The following is an 18652-nucleotide window of genomic DNA, read 5'->3' on the forward strand; positions in this document are numbered from 1 at the left end:
TGATGTTTTACTTCTCCCTAGCAAAACCTTTCTTGATTTGTCCCATGAGCCATGACGCCATTCGTCCTGCTCTCACTGGGGAGGCATGTTTGGACTCCGTGGTTACTTTTAGAAATTTCACAGAGCATATCACCATGTTTCCAGGATCATGGAGGGACCTGTTTAAGAGAGGGCCCTGAAGCTGGAGCTTTGGGGGCATAGGCTGACTGAAAGGCACCGTCCACTCACAACACCAAACTGCCTTCCAGCTCTTCAGCCTGCAATTCCACTTCTAGAGGTGAGGCAGCCTCTGACCTGAGGAAGTAGGGACTTGTGTCACATTTGATTAGCCAAAAGTCCATTTTGGGTATTTCCCTACCATAAAGAGATACTGCCTCAAAAACTCAAGCTTCTACCACTTGAGAGGCAGGAAACTACCTAAAACTTTGAAGTTTTTCCAGTATCTTGTCATCAGGAACTTAAAAATCTTGGTCCAGAATTAGCCATTTCTCTTTTTATATCTTCGAGGATCCCCTGTGGTGAGCCTTTTGGTAAGAGGTGCTGATACTTAAGTTATCTGCTGTTAATCACTAAAGCAGTGTTTTACAAACTGAGGCCCATAATTCTTCATGAGAATTTTCAATGGTACAGGCATTCCGGAAAAGTTTGGCAGTTTCTTACAAATCAAACATGCAATTACCATACAACCCATACCATACCATATGAGCCCTCCCTTGGGCATTTCTCCTGGAAAAATGAAAACTTATGTTCACACACACAAAAAAACAAAAACAAAGAACTTGTATATGGATGTTTATAGCAGCTTTATTCATAGTAGCTCAAAATAAAAATAAACCAAATGTCCTCCAACAAGTGAATGGTTAAACAGTGTACATCCATACCATGGAATACTGCTCAGCAATTAAAAAAAAAAAAAAAAAGCAAGCTTTTATTGTTCTTTGGTGCAAGTGGTTTGCGATTAACTGCTAACTTCGCCTAAAGGTTGGCAGTTTGCACCCATTCAGTGGTGCTGCTGGAAAAAGGCCTGGCAATCTGCTTCTGTAAAGATTACAGCTAAGAAAATCTCACGGAGCAGTTCTACTCTGTCACACATGGGGTCATGATGAGTTGGAACCAACTCAATGGCAATGGGTTTGGTTTTTAGTTATACACACAACTTGGGTGTTTCTCAAGGGAATTGTACCGAGTGCAAAAAAAGACAATTACAAAAGGTTGCATGCTGTATGATTCCCTTTATATAATATTCTTAAATTAACAAAACTGTAGAAATGGAGAACAAGTTAGTATTGCCAGGAGTGGGGCAGAGGTGCAGGAGGGAGTTGGGCATGGTTATAAAAGGACAGCTCTAGAGATCCTTGTGGTGGTGGAATTGCTCTGTATCTTGACTGAGGCGGTGGATACACAAACCTACTGATGATAAAATTGCACATGCGTAGAACTAAATCCACACAGACACACACAAATGAGTGCATATAAAACTGATGAAACCTGATTAAGATTGGTAGATTGTATCAATGTCAATGTCCCAGTTATGACATTGTACTAATGTTTTACAAGATGTCACCACTGAGGAAAGTAGGTGAAGGGTACATGGGATCTGTCTGTATTATTTCTTTTTTTTTTTTAAAGTTAATATTTCATTGTGTTTTCACTGAAGGTTTACACAGCAGTTTAGGTCCCCATTCAACAATTTCTGTATAAGTTGTTCAGTGACATTGGTTACAACCTTCACAATGTGTGAACATTCTCATTAATTCCATTCTGGTTGTTCTATTTCCATTAATCTATTTCTCTGCCCCATTACAGTCTCGGAAACCCTGGTGGCATAGTGGTTAAGAGCTATGGCTGCTAACCAAAGGTCGACAGTTCAAACCTACCAGGCACTCCTTAGAAACCCTATGGGGCAGTTCTACTCTGTCCTTTTAGGGTCGCTATGACTTGACTGAGAGGGTTTTTTGTTTTTGGTTTTCTTACATTCTCACCTTTGTTTTAAAATAATTGTTGACCATTTGGTCTGATGTAGGTGATTTTTTAAAGTTCACAGTACTTACAGGTGATATTCTTTTTTTTTTTTCAGCTAATTTGTTATTTAGCTACAAAGTGACCTCAGGGGTCAGTGTCAGTTCAAGGTTTAAAGAGCACCTCAGGACAACAGTCTCAGGGAGTGCTTCAGTCTCAACCAGTCCACTAGGTCTGTTTTTTTTTTTTTTTTAGCGATTTGAGCTTCTGTTCCACATTCTTCTCCCATTTTATCAGGTTTCATCTATCGTGGCCTTGATGAGAATGGTCGGTAGTGGTAGCCAGGTGCCATCTAGTTCTTCTGGTCTCAGAGTAGATAAAGTTGTGGTTCATATAGACTGTTGGTCTTGTGGACTAGTTTCTTCTCTGAGTCTTTGGTTTCTTTCTTTCTCTTTTGCTTCAAACGAGTAGAGAACAATAGCTGTATCTTAGATGTCTGCTAGCAAGCTTTTAAGACCACCAAACTGGGATATAGAAAATAACTTTATGAACTATATTATGTCAACTGACTGAGATGTCCCACAAGGCTATGGTCCTAAACCTTCAAACCCAGAAATCCAATCCTGCGAGGTGTTTGGTTATGCCTAAGAAGTATCCATAATTGTGCCCCTGTGTGTTTTACTGTATGTATGAATACATGTGCATACAGTCACATAGATGCACATACATATACATATGCAAACACACACACATATACCTATATACAGACATACACATATACCTGCACATGTATTTTTTGGTTGTTTTTGCTGTTGTTTCAAAATTATATATGCCATAGCAATTACCAACAGGTCCTTTCTTCTTGTGTACTTTTCACATGACACTGTTTACCTTTATCAAGCTGTGTACATTTCGTCTTCATTCAGTGTTACTTCTCTGTGTTATTTCTTACAACGGCATGTGATTTTACAATTATCTCAAAACAAGAAGTTTAATTTTAAAAAGTTTTGTTTGCTATTTTGATAGTAAAAAAAGATGAGTATGAGCATATTCTGGATAATCTGAGTGACCCCTTTATAGCACTATAACCTAGCTCCCCCGTGGGTCACCAGTGCCCTCAAAGGCGTGAACGTTTACTGCTGGTTGCTTTGCACCAAGCAGTAACAACTGCTAGTCAAGCACTGAATCCAGAACACGCCGCCCCAGTGAGAGCAAGAGGAATGACATCATGGCCCGTGGGACAAATCAAGAAAGGTTCTGCAAGAGGGAACGGAGACATCGCACCTCCGACTGCAAAGAACCGGCTCTGTAGCAGCACCAGTATGATCTCCACTTTGGGCTCAGCAATTTAGTTTCAGCACGACAGCATCGTTCACTGCATTAAATTAATGCCACTCATTTGAACTTCATTGGTTTTGTAGGTTTTTTTTTTTAATATTATATTCAACCTAGAATTTTGTTTTGGTTTTATTGCTGTATAGGAGCTTATATGTAGTTAAGTAGCATTATAACTATAAAGTTACCCTTAGAGCTTGTCAGCTATCCTCTGTTGTACTTCCCTTCCACTGGGTCTTGGCCTCAGGAAGGCCTGGGGGACTTTACCCTACCTCAGCTGCCTGGTCAAGACTCACAAGGGAGTCTTTCTCATACTTGGGACCTTCAGTTGTAGGCAGAGCAGCACTTCCTGAAGCTAGTGGTTCCCAGAGGAGACGACTATATCAGGAAGGCACAGCCCCAAAAGCACAGCCAAGAGGCTTGGCCAGAAATGTAAAGGACTCTACTCCAAGCCTGAGTGAGCCCATGCCTTGGGACCCTTGGACATAGCTCTGGGACACTTGGAGAGATCTAATTTCCAGGCATTAAGCTAGTGGGGCTGAAGCTACCAGTGACTCTCAAGAGGAAATTTTACCAATCCCTTTTTTTATGTCTAGGCTGCACCCTAGACCAGCTCCATCAGGCTCGGGAAGGAGGGATAAGCACTAGCAGTTTTTGAAGCTCTACAGGTGATTCCAGGCAATGTTGCAGGCCACTGAGCTGTTGAAATTTGAGCATTTAACAGGAAATGTAACCTTATTTTACAGCCATAGGCTGGTGACATCAGGATGTTTCATCACCTGGTATTTCTGTGACTCTATGAGTCTATGAGAATGGTGAAAAATATTGGCCACCAGCTCATTTCAGCTACCTCTGCCTCATTCAGTTTCCCACAACTACATTCACTGGGGTTCCCTCCCTCCACCTCTACCAGCCCCTCCTCAGTTCGTAAAGCAGTCCCAAGTGGAAAGGGAAGTGGTAACTCAGGTCATCCAGCTCCCCACCTAGCCACGCGGGATCATCCCTGAGCTGAGTGGCCTGCTGCTGACCACTTCATTCCCCAAGTCGCATTCACTGCTTTTAAGACCAGTGACCATCACGGCACTCTTATGCAACCCTAGAGATCCAGCCTTCCCCATCTTGTGCCTGGGTCTATGTTCCTGCTCTAGATCCGACCCAGGAGCCCTGTTCAAGTGAGAGGTCCTGCCTCGCCACTCCAGCAGACTCCTTGACCCCAAGTCCAGGGTCCTGTAACTACTTAGGGATAGTTCCCAGGTGACAACTGTGGCCTCCCTGATCCTTCAGCACTAACCACTCTGGATCCCACCACTGTGCTTCGAGGTCTCAGAAACTCTGGCAGCTATCCTGTCTGAATCACAGCTGTTGGTAGGGGCTGTCAAGTTGATGCCGACTCATAGCCACCCCATGTACTATTCTGTTCCATGCCTCATGGTTTAAATATCATTTATATGCTATTAGATCTCTGATTTATATGTCTAGCTTGAACTTCCCCCTTGAAGTCCAGACACATATGTCCATGCCTCCCTGATGTCTCCTTGAATACCTAACTGACATCTCAAACTGAACATGTCCAGTTCTGTGCCATCCTCACAATCGTTGCTATGCTTGAGCCCATTGTTGCAGCCACTGTGTTAATCCATCTTGTTGAGGGTCTTCCTCTTTTTCCTGACCCTCTACTTTACCAAGCATGATGTCCTTCTCCAAGGACTGGTCCCTCCTGATTACATGTCCAAAGTACATGAGACAAAGTTTCACCATCCTCACTTCTAAGGAGCATTCCAGCTGTACTTCTTCCAAGACAGACTTACTTGTTCTTCAGACAGTCCATGGTATATTCAATATTCTTTGCCAACATCATAATTCAAAGGTATTAATTCTTTGGTCTTCCTTATGTATTGTCCAGCTTTTGTATGCATATGAAAAAAAAATTTTTTTTTTTTTTGGGGTGACTGAAAATACTATGGCTTGAGTCAGGCATACCTTAGTCCTCAAGGTGACAGCTTTGCTTTTGAACACTTTAAAAAGGTCTTTTGCAGCAGATTTGCCTAACACAATACGTTGTTTGATTTCCTGATGGCTGGTTCCATGGACATTTTAGGGAGGGGCATTATTCTGCCTACCACAACCCCCAACTTGCTGTGCGATCCTGAACAATCATTCCACTTCTCTGAGCCTGCTTCCTCAACTGTATCATAAGAATTGAACTAAATCACATCTTTTAGCTCTAAAATCCCATGGTTCTCTGTCCCAGGCTCACCAGCAAACTTTGGTGCAGTAGGAGATTAGGTCCTGTGTGGTGTCTCTGGTTACGGACTAGAATTTCTCTGTGGAAGCCAAACAGCATGGAGAGGCAATAAGTGCCTGTGGCAATTGCACAGAAAAGTGGCAGGATCTGACTTTTAACAGAATCCCTGTAGCTGCTCTGTGGAAAACAGACTATAGAGAAGCAGGGGCAGAAGTAGGGAGACCAGTTAGGAGGCTATTGCAGTGACCCAGGCGAGGGATGATGGTGGCTTGGACCAGGGTACTAGCAGGGCAGATGGTGAGAAATGGGCAGATTCTTGATATATTTTAAAGTATAGCCAACAGGATTTCCTGACCTATTTGATAAGAAGTGTGAAAGAATGAGAGAACTCAAAGTTTTTGGCCTGAGCAACAGGAAAGATGGGGGGAGGAGTAGATGGAGTTGGGGAGAGGGTGATCACATTGTTTGGACATGTTCAGCTTGAGGTGCCAGTTAGGTGTTCAAGGAGACGTCAGGGAGGCTGTGGACATATGTGTCTGGACTTCAGGGGGGAGGTTCAGGCTAGACATATAAATCGGAGATCCGACGGCATATAAATGGTATTTAAAGCCATGAGATGTGGAACGGAATAGAAAGCCGAGAAATAAACCCACACAAATATAGTCAACTGAGCAAAGGCAATTCAATGGAGAAAGGGTAGTCTTTTCAAAAAATGGTGCTGGAACAACTGGACATCCATATACAAAAAATTGAAGTTATAACTAATAAAAAATGTCTGTTCTTTAAGATCTATTTATATTGGATCAAACCGACAACAGCAACTCAAAAGGCTAGACAGGAACCTTAGGGAGCAATGAGTTTATGTTAATGGGGAAGGAACAACTCAAAAAGGGAGAGTGAGAATGGTTGCACAACTTAAAGAATATAATCAATGTCACTGAATAGTACATGTAGAAACTGTTGAATGAGTGTATGTTTTGCTGTGTTTATTCTCAATAACAAAATAAATTTTTTTTAATTGAAGCTAGACACGGACCTTACGCCTTTCACAAAAATTAATTCAGAATGGATCATAGACCTAAATGTAAAATGCAAAATTATAAAACTTCTAGGAGAACCCTTGGGTTTAGTGATGAGTTTTTAAATACAAAACTAAAAGACAATCCATGAAAAAAAAATTGATTAAGTTGGACTTTATTAAAATAAAGCCATTAGAATAGATAAAACCACCAAAGGAGGGAGAGCAAAGAAAGAAGGGGCCCAAGGACTGGGCCTCTGGGCCCTCTAACATTTTCAGCATCTTGATGAGCAATACTCTTGAACTCCCATGGTTATAAAATGGGAAAGAGTTGGAAACACAAATTTGGGGGTCAGCAGAGACAGTATTTAAGTACCTAGAAGCCTGTATGAGGTCACCTGAAAAATATTCAAAGCAGAGGAGAAAAGAGGTAGAGAACTGAGCCTCGGACTGTCCAACATTTAAGGGTCAGGATGATGGATGGTGTCCAGCACAGGAGACTGAATAAGAACAGCCATGATTATGGCAGACGAAGAGCCAAGAGACAGTAGTGTTCCAGAGGCTGAGGGAGGAAAGTATTTCAAGAAGAGTGATCAGTGTGTCAAATTCAACTAATATGTCACAGGAGGCTGAGGATTAGCTATTGGATTGGCCAAGCAGAAGCCACTGGGAACAATGGTATAGGCCATATTGATGGCATGACAGATGCCTGACTGGAGTGAGAAAGTTCAAGAGAGAACTGAAGGAAAGGAGGTGAGGACTGCTATCATGGACAATTTCATCATGCAATTTTCTGAAAAGAGAATCAGAGATAATGGCAGTACCTGGAGGGGAAGCCAAGTCGAAGAAAGAGTTTGTGTAAATGGAAGAAATTGCAGCGAGTTTGCATCCTGATGCAAATGGTCCAATAGAGAGGGGAAACTTGACAATACAGGAGAGAAGACAAAGAACTGCAGGAGCTGATCCTTCAGAGGGGAGGCAGAGTGGCCAGCAATCAGTCATGATGTTTTGTTGCTGTTGTTAGTTGCCATGGAGTCCATTCCAATTCCATGACTATAGGAAATAAGCCAGGATTCAAATGCATCTGTGAAGTTCTGAGGAGTTCCAACATTGGATCAACTTCCTCATGAAGATCTTATATTGAGTTGATTCTGACTCATGGTGACCCCATGTCTGCAGAGAACTGCTCCATAGGGTTTTCGAGGCTGTGACCTTTAGGGAAGATCATGAGGCCTGTCTCCTGAGGTGCCCCTGGCCTGGGTTCAAACTGTCAACCTTTCAGTTAGTCAGGGCTTAACTGTGCCACCTGGGGACTCCTTTAAGGAAGTCTTAAGAAATATTAATATTAAGGAATTACTGTCATTTTGTTTGGTGTGATAAGGACAATGTAATTATTTTTTAGTCTTTACCTCAAATGTATGAAATTTTATGATGTCTGGAATTCACTTAAAATAGTCCTGGGGGGTGTGTGGGGGTGGGGAGGACAGGTGGGGCTGGAAGGCACAAGGTGTAGAAGAAATAGGAGACAGATGAAACAAATTTGGCAAAATATTGATAATCACTGGAGTCAGGTGAATAATCAATAGTCATTTACTATTCTATTTTCTCTACTTTTGTGCATATTTAAAATTTTTCATAATAAAAAGGTTTCTTTTTAAAGGCAAATGATAATAATAGTCATAAGCAGCATATGCGTCTGGTGCTCTTTGATGTGCCATCTCCAAAGACGAATCGTTCACAAGGAAGAATCAACGTTGTGCTCATTCAACCAGATATTCCCGCTCACCCTGGTCCCGCTGCACAGGGATTTCCATTTTTTCCCTTAAGGTGAGCTCAGTGTTTGTAGGAGTTTGCTCCTGACTGGCTTTGAATCCCTGCCCGAATCCCCTGCGCCACGGGGTCCCCTATGCAGTGACTCTCCACCCCTCATTACCAGGCCCTGCACATGTCATGCAGCTCAGCATGGTCCCCCAGAAAACTGCCCTGAACATGAGAGGGCTTTCTGAATGCAGTCATGTCTCTGTACTGTGGAGAGAAGGTGTGAATAAGCCTGGGCTTGCCCTTTCATTAACTGTCCAACCTTCAAACCCCACAACCGTGGCTGCCGTTAGCAATACCAAGGCTCCACGTTCACTTGACTATAAGGTGCTATTTGGGCAGTAGGTAGCAGATTTTCTAGGTTTCCTAGGAGATTTTGTCTCCCTCTGGTTCACAGCTCTTCTTGGCTGTAGCTCTGCTGAACTGAGCCCTGGCTTGTTCTCACCTCTCAATCTGCCACTTGCCTCTCCTTTACTGATCTAGCACTATTTACAGCTTCACTCTTCTCTTACCTACTACCCATCCCCCCTCACTGGCATTTCAGACCTTCACCGTCAACACAAGTTCTTTCTTTTTGATCTGAGCAAATGGCAGCAGAGGTTCAAATCCCGGCTACTTCACTTATTTACTGAGATGGTGGTGCAGTGGTTAAGAGCTTAGCTGCTAACCGAAAGGTAGGCAGCTCAAATCCATCAGCCACTCCTTGGAAACCCTACGGGGCAGTTCCACTCTGTTCTATAGGGTCGCTATGAGTTGGAATAGACTCGACAGCAACAGGTTTGGGTTTTGGTTTGGGTAAGTTACTTCCCCTCTCTCTGTTTCTGTTTCCTCACCTGTTGTGAGAATTAAATGATTAATATAAGTAAAATGCTTAGCACAGTTCTGAGCCTGGTTTTAAGTGTCCAGCCATTGCCAGCTCACCCTTGGTCAATAAGTCAGCCCATTGCCATGCCTTTGGAGGATCTTCAGGTTTAGGGTCCTTCCTAGCTGCCTTCAGTATCATTGTCTGTGGCCCAGGGATTACCATTTTACTGTCAGCAATCTTTTTCTCTTTTCTTTTGTGCTGTTGGAGTCCCTGGGTGCTCAGCTGCTAACTGAAAGACTGGAGGTTTGAATCCACCCAGGGGCCCCACAGAAGAAAGGCCTGGCAATCTACTTCTGAAAAACCAGCCAATGAAAACCCTATGAAGCACAGTTCTACTCTAACACATGGGGACTCGCCATGAGTCAGAATCGGCTTGACAGCAAGTGGTTTTTGGGCTGTTGCTGAAGGTTGAGATCGCTGGGGTGCCAGCTCTGGACAAAAAACACGCTTTGTGTAGCTCTCTGCACTTCCTCTGAGGCAGGCTGAGTTCTCGGAGAGCACAGCAGCCTGAGCTTCTGCCAGCAGTGATTGCACTTTTCCTCATTCCTGCTCTGTCCCCACCCCTCCCCGGCTCTTTGTCCCTGGATAGAAGCAGAAAGAAGGAAGAGCTGCGTAGCAAGCATCCACATTTGTCACCCCAGAACCCTTCTCCTCTGTGGGGAGTCATTTTCCCTTCCCAACCTTAATTCTTTGCTCTTTTAAACCAGAGCTATCATTACTCTAATTTGCATTGAATGGTCCCTTAGCAACCACCACACACGGAATTAGATACCAACTTGCCTCTAATTCTGCTAGGTTTACCAAAATCTTAGCTCTAACAGAATACAACTTAAAATGTGATAAACAGAAATGTAAACAGCTTTTACCACATCCACATGCATAGATATCCTCCTTTACAGAACAGCTGCACAAAAGCCAAGTTGACTAGAAAACACGTTTTTGCTGAATCCAATTTTCCCCTTGCTGTCAGTACAAAACAATGTCATAAATTTACCCCTGCTGAAACATATTTGGATTCAAAACAGCGACACTGCTCTTAAGAATAAGATAAAGATTGTAAATTATTTACAATATTTAAATAAGAGAGAATCTTATATTTAAAAAAAATATGTTTATTTGGACTCTACCTTTTCCAGAAAAGATGTAAGTTGTGATGTGCTGGGTAACTAGCTGCCTGTATCTACCATATAAATAATCCCACTATGGCTGATTTTAAGCCATCAACTGTTTAACAAGGGCCTCACGAAATTCCTGAATTTTTAACAATGGCAAAGGTTCTAGCACCCCACTGGAAGGCAACCTACAAGGATACGTAAAGCACATCAAGTTAACATAAATAAAAAGTAGGTGAGTAGAAGGAATAAAACAAAGACAGAGGTGTAAAACATAAGCAGGAATTAGTAAATATAAAACTGCATTCTATAAAGCCCTATCAAACCAAAACCAAACCAAACCCGTTGCCATTGAGTCAGTTCATACTCATGGTGACCCTATACCCAAAACCAAACCAAACCCAGTGCCATTGAGTCGATTCCGACTCATAGCAACCCTATACGACAGAGTAGAACTGCCCCATAGAGTTTCCAAGGAGTGTCTGGCAGATTCGAACTGCCGACCCTTTGGTTAGCAGCCGTAGCACTTAACCACTATGCCACCAGGGTTTCCTTGGTGACCCTATACACATGTTTAAATAACACATTTGGCTTTAAGAAACTTCCGACACTGAAAGAGAGCCTCACCTGGTTCACAGAGTCCTTAAAAAAAAAAAAAGTCACATCCCAAAGACTGCCAGCTTCCTAATGCTCATGTAGGTCACATTTCTCCTGAGGGTCCCATAAAACAAAGACTGTGTCACACAGTGAATGAATGTCCTCATCAACATCATATTACCCAGTACCCAGTGCCATCCAGTCATTAGGTGAAAGCAATTCTACAGGATGCAGCACTAAGTCAGGGTCCAGGGACCAGCATTCCCACATTCCCAGCTTCATCCCTGGCAGGTGGCGCTGTGGGCATATTGCATAGCCTTTGCATTATCTTGCAGGTTTTTCCTGAAGACCAGATTGTAGAGTTTGAAATTGCTCTGCCAGGCAGATCTTACTGCCTGGAACACAGTTAACAGCTGTTAAAAATCCGACCCATGTGTCCCAGTTGACAATCAGGTCACAAGAACAAAGCTCCCACTGGAAAACAGAGGTAACTTCCAGGTCCCTGAGGGGGCCTTGGCTCCTCTGCTTGGAGGTAATTCCTGATACAATAGTCAGAGCATTACGAAATGCAAAGACTAACTAGTGAAGCTGTGATCCGAGGCACTGGTCGTCCAGTGGTAGAATTCTTACCTCACGTGAGGAAGACCCAGGTTCCATTCCAATATGCTTCACGTGTAGCCACCACCCATCTGTGAGTGGTGAATTGCGTATCACTATGATGCTGAACAGGGTTCAGTGGGGCTTCCAGGCTGAGATGGACTAGGGAAAAAGCCCAGGCAAGCTACTTCCGAAAGCCAGCCAATGAAAACACTGTGGGTCACAGGTGTTCAATCCGCAACCAGTTATGGGGATGGCACAGGACCAGGCAGCATTTTGTTCCGTTGTGCACGGGTCATCACGAGTCAGAGGCCAACTTGATGGTAGTTAACAACCACGAAGTTCTGATCTATGTTGGCACAATAGTTTATAGGTCCAAAGGGAGAGAACTGACAGTTCCACACTGAATTGAGAACTTCCTCAACTTTATCAGCCTCCTTCCCAAGGTCCATAAAAGAGAAAAAATATTTCCTGGCATTTGGCAAAAAGCTTTTTTTTTTTTGATACCTTTTCTTTTTTAAGTATAACATATACGCAGAAAAGTCCACAAATCATAAGTACACAGTTTAATGAATTTTCACAGAGATTCAGGACTCTAAAATCTAGTTAAGAAACAGATCATTACCTGCCCCCAGCAGCCCCTTTGTGTTCCCCTTCTAATCACTATTTCCCCTCCAAAGGGAACTACATAGATTAGTTTTGCCTGTTATTGAACCTTACATTAACGGACTCTGACTCACTATTGTGTTTGTGAGATTCACCCACATAGTTGTGAGTAGGTACGGAGCCCAGATGGCACAGTGATTAAGAGCAACAGCTGCTAACCAAAGGGCTGGCAGTTCGAATCTGCCAGCTGCTCCTTGGAAACTCTATGGGGCAGTTCTACTCTATCCTATAGGGTCGCTATGAGTTGGAATCGACTCGATGGCAGTGGGTTTGGTGTTTTTTTTTTTGTTGTTTACTGAAGAAATACCTTATAATCTAACAATTCCACTACTATGTATGTACCCAAGAGAATGATTGCTTGTATCTACCAAAAGACATTTATAAGAATGTTCATAAAAGCCTTATTCATAAAAAAAGCCAAAAACTAGAAATAACCCAAATTTTCATCAAAAGTAAAATGTATATATTGTGATATATTCAAACAATGTAATACTGTATAGCAACAAGGATGAACTATCTGTAAACCCATTGCTGTTGAGTCGATTCTGACTCATAGTGACCCTATAGGACAGAGTAGAATTGCCCCATAGAGTTTCAAAGGAGCGCCTGGTGGATTCGAACCACTGACATCTTGGTTAGCAGTCATAGCACTTAAGCACTATGCCACCAGGGCTTCCATTTCTTTAGTAGATGCTGCATAAAGTTTTACAGAGTACTTATATCAAAAAGGTAACATTTTACTCATATTAAATTAGCAAAAATCTTTTAAATTACAGTGTCCTAAATTGGAGAAACTGTGACAGATTCAGTACATTAATATATAGCTGCTAACAGCTGCAATCTAGTATCACTGGGGCCCATGAAATAAATAGATATGCAAATTCAAAGCAAAGATCTTAGGCAAATCATTATAGTCTAAGAGGCAGAGGAACAAATAATCATTCAACAACCAAGAATAAGCTATTCAGGGCTCATGTACTACTGAAACCATTTGTTTTTCATTAAGATAAGGGACAAGGCAAGAATGACTTCTCTCCTATAATTCAGCATTGTATTGCAGGTAGTAACCAATGAACATAAAGAGAAATCACTCAGAGGCAAAAGAATTTCAAAAGAAGTGAATTTCTCTGTCTTTGCGGATGATATGAGAGCGTACGTGGAAAACCCTAGAAAATCAATAAAATTAACTCAAACAATAAAATGCTTCAGTAAGGTGAAAGAATGTAAAATTAACCTACAGAAACAATAGTCTTCATATACACAAACAATAACCAGTTAGAGGTGGTAACAGTAGAGCAAACCCTTTTAGAATAGCAACATCAACAACCAGAAAAGTAAAATATGTAGAAATAAACTTAACAAGAAATTGGCGAAGTCCTAAATTAGTGACCCTACAGAACAGAGTAGAACTGTCAAATTAGAAAAGGAGCCCTGGTGGTGCAGTGGTTAAAAGCTCAGCTGCTAAACACAAGGTCGGCAGTTCAAATCCATCAGCTGCTCCTTGGAAGCCCTATGGGGCAGTTCTACTCTGTCCTACAGGGTCGCTATGAGTTGAAATTGACTTGATGGCAACAGATTTTTTTGGTTTTAAATGAGAAAAACTTTAAATTCCTGAAGACAGAAAAGAAGATCTGAACAAATATAAAAATAATCTTCATTCTTATAGGAAGACTCAACATTATAAAGATGTCAGTTCTCTTTAAACTTAGAAATTTAATGAAATTTCAATAAAAATACTAGTAAGTACTTTTTTTTTATTGTGCTTTTAGATGAAGGTTTACAGAGCCAATTATTTTCTCATTATACAGTACTACACATATTATTTTGTGACACTGGATGATGACCCCACGACATGTCAATACTCTCCCCTTCTCGACCTTGGGTTTCCTATTGCCAGCTTTCCTGTCCTCTCCCGCCTTCACATCCTTGCCCCTGGGCTGGTGTGCCCATTTAGTCTTGTTTTGTTTTCTGGGCCTGTCTAATCTTCGGCTGAAGGGTGAACCTCAAGGGTGACTTCAGTATTGAGTTAAAAGGGTATCCAGGGGCCATATTTCTGAGTTTTCTCCAGTCTCTGTCAGACCAGCAAGTCTGGTCTTTTTTCTAACAAACACTTTTTATGGAACTAGATAAGTAGACACTAAAATTTATATGACAGGTCACAAAACATCACATTGTATGATTCTATTCATATGAAATGCACAGAATAGGCAAATTTAAAGAGACAGGCCTAGATTAGTGGTTGCTTAGAGCTGGGAGGAGGATGGAGGGAGATTAGGGAATGACTGCTAAAGGGTTTGGGTTTCTTCTAGTAGGGCAAAAATGTTCTAAAATTAAATTGTGGTGATAGTTCAAAATCTTGGGACTGTACTAAAAGTCACTGAACTGTACACTTTGAATAGGTGAATTGTATGGTATGTAAAATGTATCAATAAAGCCATTTAAAATTTTATATGGAAAGTAAATATGCAAAAATAAGAACATAATAAAAAAGAAAAGATGAATGGAGGGACTAATGTCATCATGTATTAAAACGTACATTAAAAAAACCAAACCCATTACTACAATTAACACTGTGGGTACTGGTGAATGAATAGACAGATGAGTGGAACAGAACATAAAGATCAAAATAGATCCCAGTATATACGGAATCTTAAAGTATGATAAAATTGGTATCTCAAATCAAAGATGGACTTTTTCATAAACAGTGCTGGGACAATAGATCAGCTAGCGTTAAAAGATAAAATTAGGTTCATACCTCACATTTTACATAAGGATAAACTCCAAATGTATTAGGGAAACTTAAAATTTTTAAAAAATAAAATCACACAAGGACTAGAAGAGAAAACATGAGTGAATTCCTATTTAACTGGGTACGAAGAAAGGTTTTCTAATTGTCACACAAAATCCAGAAGCAATAAAAGATCAATACATTTGATCTTTATAAAAATAAAAAATGTTTGCATGTCATAAAACACCATAAACAAAGTCAAAAGATAACTGACAGGGTGATAGCAGAATGATTTGTATCAGACCAAATCTTCTCAAGACAACAACTATAAACTCTGGACCCCCCCCCCAAAAAAAAACTAGCTAAAAACAACCATCTAAAGGCACTGGAGGGGGCCCAAAGCAGGCAGAAACTGAATGAAAGTCTATCCTTGGAAGAAGTGATCTGCACTGGATGAGACACCCATTTTCACAGCTTCTCACCTGAGGGTAAACCTCAGTTGGCAGCTCCAAGGGCAGCTGGAACTCATATAGAAACCTGCTTTATTACTGGCTTGAGAAATCAAAGGATGAAGCTCAGGACTATTGCTACATTTAAAAAGTAGGCAGAGAAATCATGGACAAGACAGGTCCACAGAGAAGAAGCCCCAAAATCAGAATATAAACTGTAAATATCCTGCTGACCCTAAATGATGCATGTATGAGGCAGACTCCAAGAGGCCTACCTAAGAATCAGACATAATTAAAATAATTAGAAATTTCAGCTATTGCTCACCAACGCTAAGACATATTTTGGAATTTGAGTTCACCTGAGTAGTTTGCTAAAACTGAAATTTAAATCTGTTCAGAGAAACTATAAAAAAAATCCCCACATAGCCTTTGCAACATGTTGTGCATAATGTCCAGATTATAATAAAAATTACTAGATGTCATGGATTGAATTGTGTCCCCCCAAAATATGTGTCAACTTGGCTAGGCCTTGATTCCCAGTACTGTGTGGTTGTCCTCCATTTTGTGGTCTGATTATCCTTCATTTTGTGTTGTAAATCCTGGCCTCTATCTCTATGGTTATGGTCCCATTTGGGAGTGAGCTGTCCATTATGTTAATGAGGCAGAATCAGGTCATGTTAATGAGGATTAGGGTGGGATACAACACCCTTACTCAGGTCACAGCCCTGATCCGATGTAAGGGGAGTTTCCCTGGGGTGTAACCCACATCACCTTTTATCTTACAAGAGATAAAAGGAGAGAGAAGCAAGCACAGAGAGAGAGGGACCTCACTACCATCACGAAAGAAGAGCCAGCAAAAAGAAAGACCAGAATTGTTGGCCTGGCACAGACTGGAGAAACCCTGAGAGTATGGCCCCCGGACACACTTTTAGCTCAGTAATGAAGTCACTCTTTAGGTTCACCCTTCAGCCAAAGATTGAACAGGCCCATAAAACAAAATGAGACTAAAGGGGCACACCAGCCCTGGGGCAAGGACTAGAAGGCAGCAGGCAACAGAAAAGCTGGTAATAGGGATCCCAAGGATGAGAAGGGAGAGTGTTGATATACTGTGGGGTTGTTAACCAGTGTCATAAGACAATATGTGTACTAACTGTTTAACGAGAAACTACTTTGTTCTGTAAACCTTCACCTAAAGTACAATTAAAAAAAAAGAAAGAAAGAAGAGCTGGGACCAGAGTGTGTCCTTTGGACCTGGGGTCCCTGTGCTGAGAAGCTCCTAGACCCAGGAGGATTGATTGATGGCGAGACAGATGGAGCTCTCCAAGGAACACCAGGCCCACAGTTGTTGAAAGGAGATAAAGACCTTCCCCCATAGCTGACAGAAAGAAAGCTTTCCCCTAGAGCTGGTGCCCTGAATTTGGACTTCTAGCCTCCTAAACTGTGAGAGAATAAATTTCTGTTTGTTAAAGCCATCCACTTGTGGCGTTTCTGCTATAGCAGCACTAGATAACTAAGACACTAGATATACAAAGAAGCAGAAAATGGGACAAATATGCAAGCGAAAAGACAATCAATGGAGACTGATTCCAGTATACACATTGGAATCAATGGATGAGAATTTTTAAAGAAGTAAAACTATGTTCAATAATGTACAGGAAAATAGACTCATAATGAATTAACAGAACGTGTCCACAGAGAAACAGAAACTATAAAAAAGAACCAAGCTCAAAAATAGCACATCTGAAATAAAACATTCACTAGATGGGCTTAACAGCATATTTGAGATAATAGAAAAAGGAATGTAAATTTTAAGGAAGATTAATAGAAACAATCCAATCTGAGGAGACGGGAATGCTCATTTATTTCACTGGCACGTGGCAATGTTTCTAAGGGCAAGAGACAGTACCATTTCACTCAGTTGTCTTGTACAGCCACGAAAAACACACTGGATTCAAGAAATGGCCTTTTTGATATCCTCATTACTGCTTTTTTGGATAGAAGTGAAGGCAGGTGGAGAGAGGTGTTAAGCAATCGACAGTAATTACTAAGAAGATGACAACAACACCTAGAGCACAGAGCACCCTTCCTGTTACAAACAGCCTCCGCCACCTTGGCCTGGTTTCCCTGTTGAGGAGGAGAAAGCCACCAAGGATCCTATTTCTTCTACCTAAGCCCTGATGAGGTGAGGTGCCTTGACCTCATGAGGCAGTGGACAAGGCTCTTGGGACATCTGAGTCAGGGTAAAGAAATGGCAAAGATAGTCTCCTGGGGCGCGTTCCATCTTCTCTCAGACATTATGCAGTTCTGCCACCATGGATAATTTGACTCTAAAATCGGACGCTGCTACTGTTGGGGCATGTTGCCAAGCTGCGGCTCAGCAGCGTGAACTTGACAACCACACCTGGGGCTATACTCTGTGCTCCTCAGTGAAAAAGCATTTTACCAAGGCCACTGTCCTACCTTAGTTCAGCACTGAAATGATACTGGTGGTAAAGGAAATGGTCACCTAAGCACCTGGGTATGTGTGTATGTAAGTGTGTGTACGCACTCACAGGGTTTCTTTTTTTCTTTTTTCCCATAAATTTTGACAGTCCTCTATTAAACACTTGCTTCAGACACAAATGATTACCAGATATAGAAACTGGGAAAGAAAGAAGTGATTTACTTAAAAGAATTGGAATATTCTTCAGTTAACCAAGATGAAAAGTATACACAGCCTTTTTAGAGCATACTTTGCAGAAGTATATTAATTACTTTAAGGATCTTTCTGGCATAATACAATCAGAGTATACACTGACCCAAGCATCAGTCTGCTCCCTGGGCGTGTGAAACCCACCTCCCCTTCTCTTGATGTGCTAAACTCAAATCAGCTGGGGATTAATTAACAAACCCTATAAAACTACAAACATCTAAAAACATCCAGGGGAGATACGTTAGATACATACAAGGAATATAACTGCAGGAAGCTTTCCATCTGTCCCAGGGCCCGATAAACCAAACCAGGCTCATTGCTGTCAAATGGATTCTGACTCCTAGCGACCCTACAAGACAGAGTAGAACTGCCCCATAAGATTTCCAAGGAGCAGCTAGTGGATTTGAACTGTCAACCTTTTGGTTAGCAGTCGAACTCTTAACCACTGTGCCACCAGGGCTCCCAAGGCCAGATGGAGGCCCACAAAAGAGTGAAGACTGTTCGGACAGAACTTACAAGGCCAGTCAAGGCACAATCTGGCATTGTTCATCACAAATACATGTATATACAG

The sequence above is a fragment of the Elephas maximus genome, chromosome 11 (genome assembly GCF_024166365.1).
Source record: "Elephas maximus indicus isolate mEleMax1 chromosome 11, mEleMax1 primary haplotype, whole genome shotgun sequence".
Lineage (NCBI taxonomy): Eukaryota > Metazoa > Chordata > Mammalia > Proboscidea > Elephantidae > Elephas > Elephas maximus.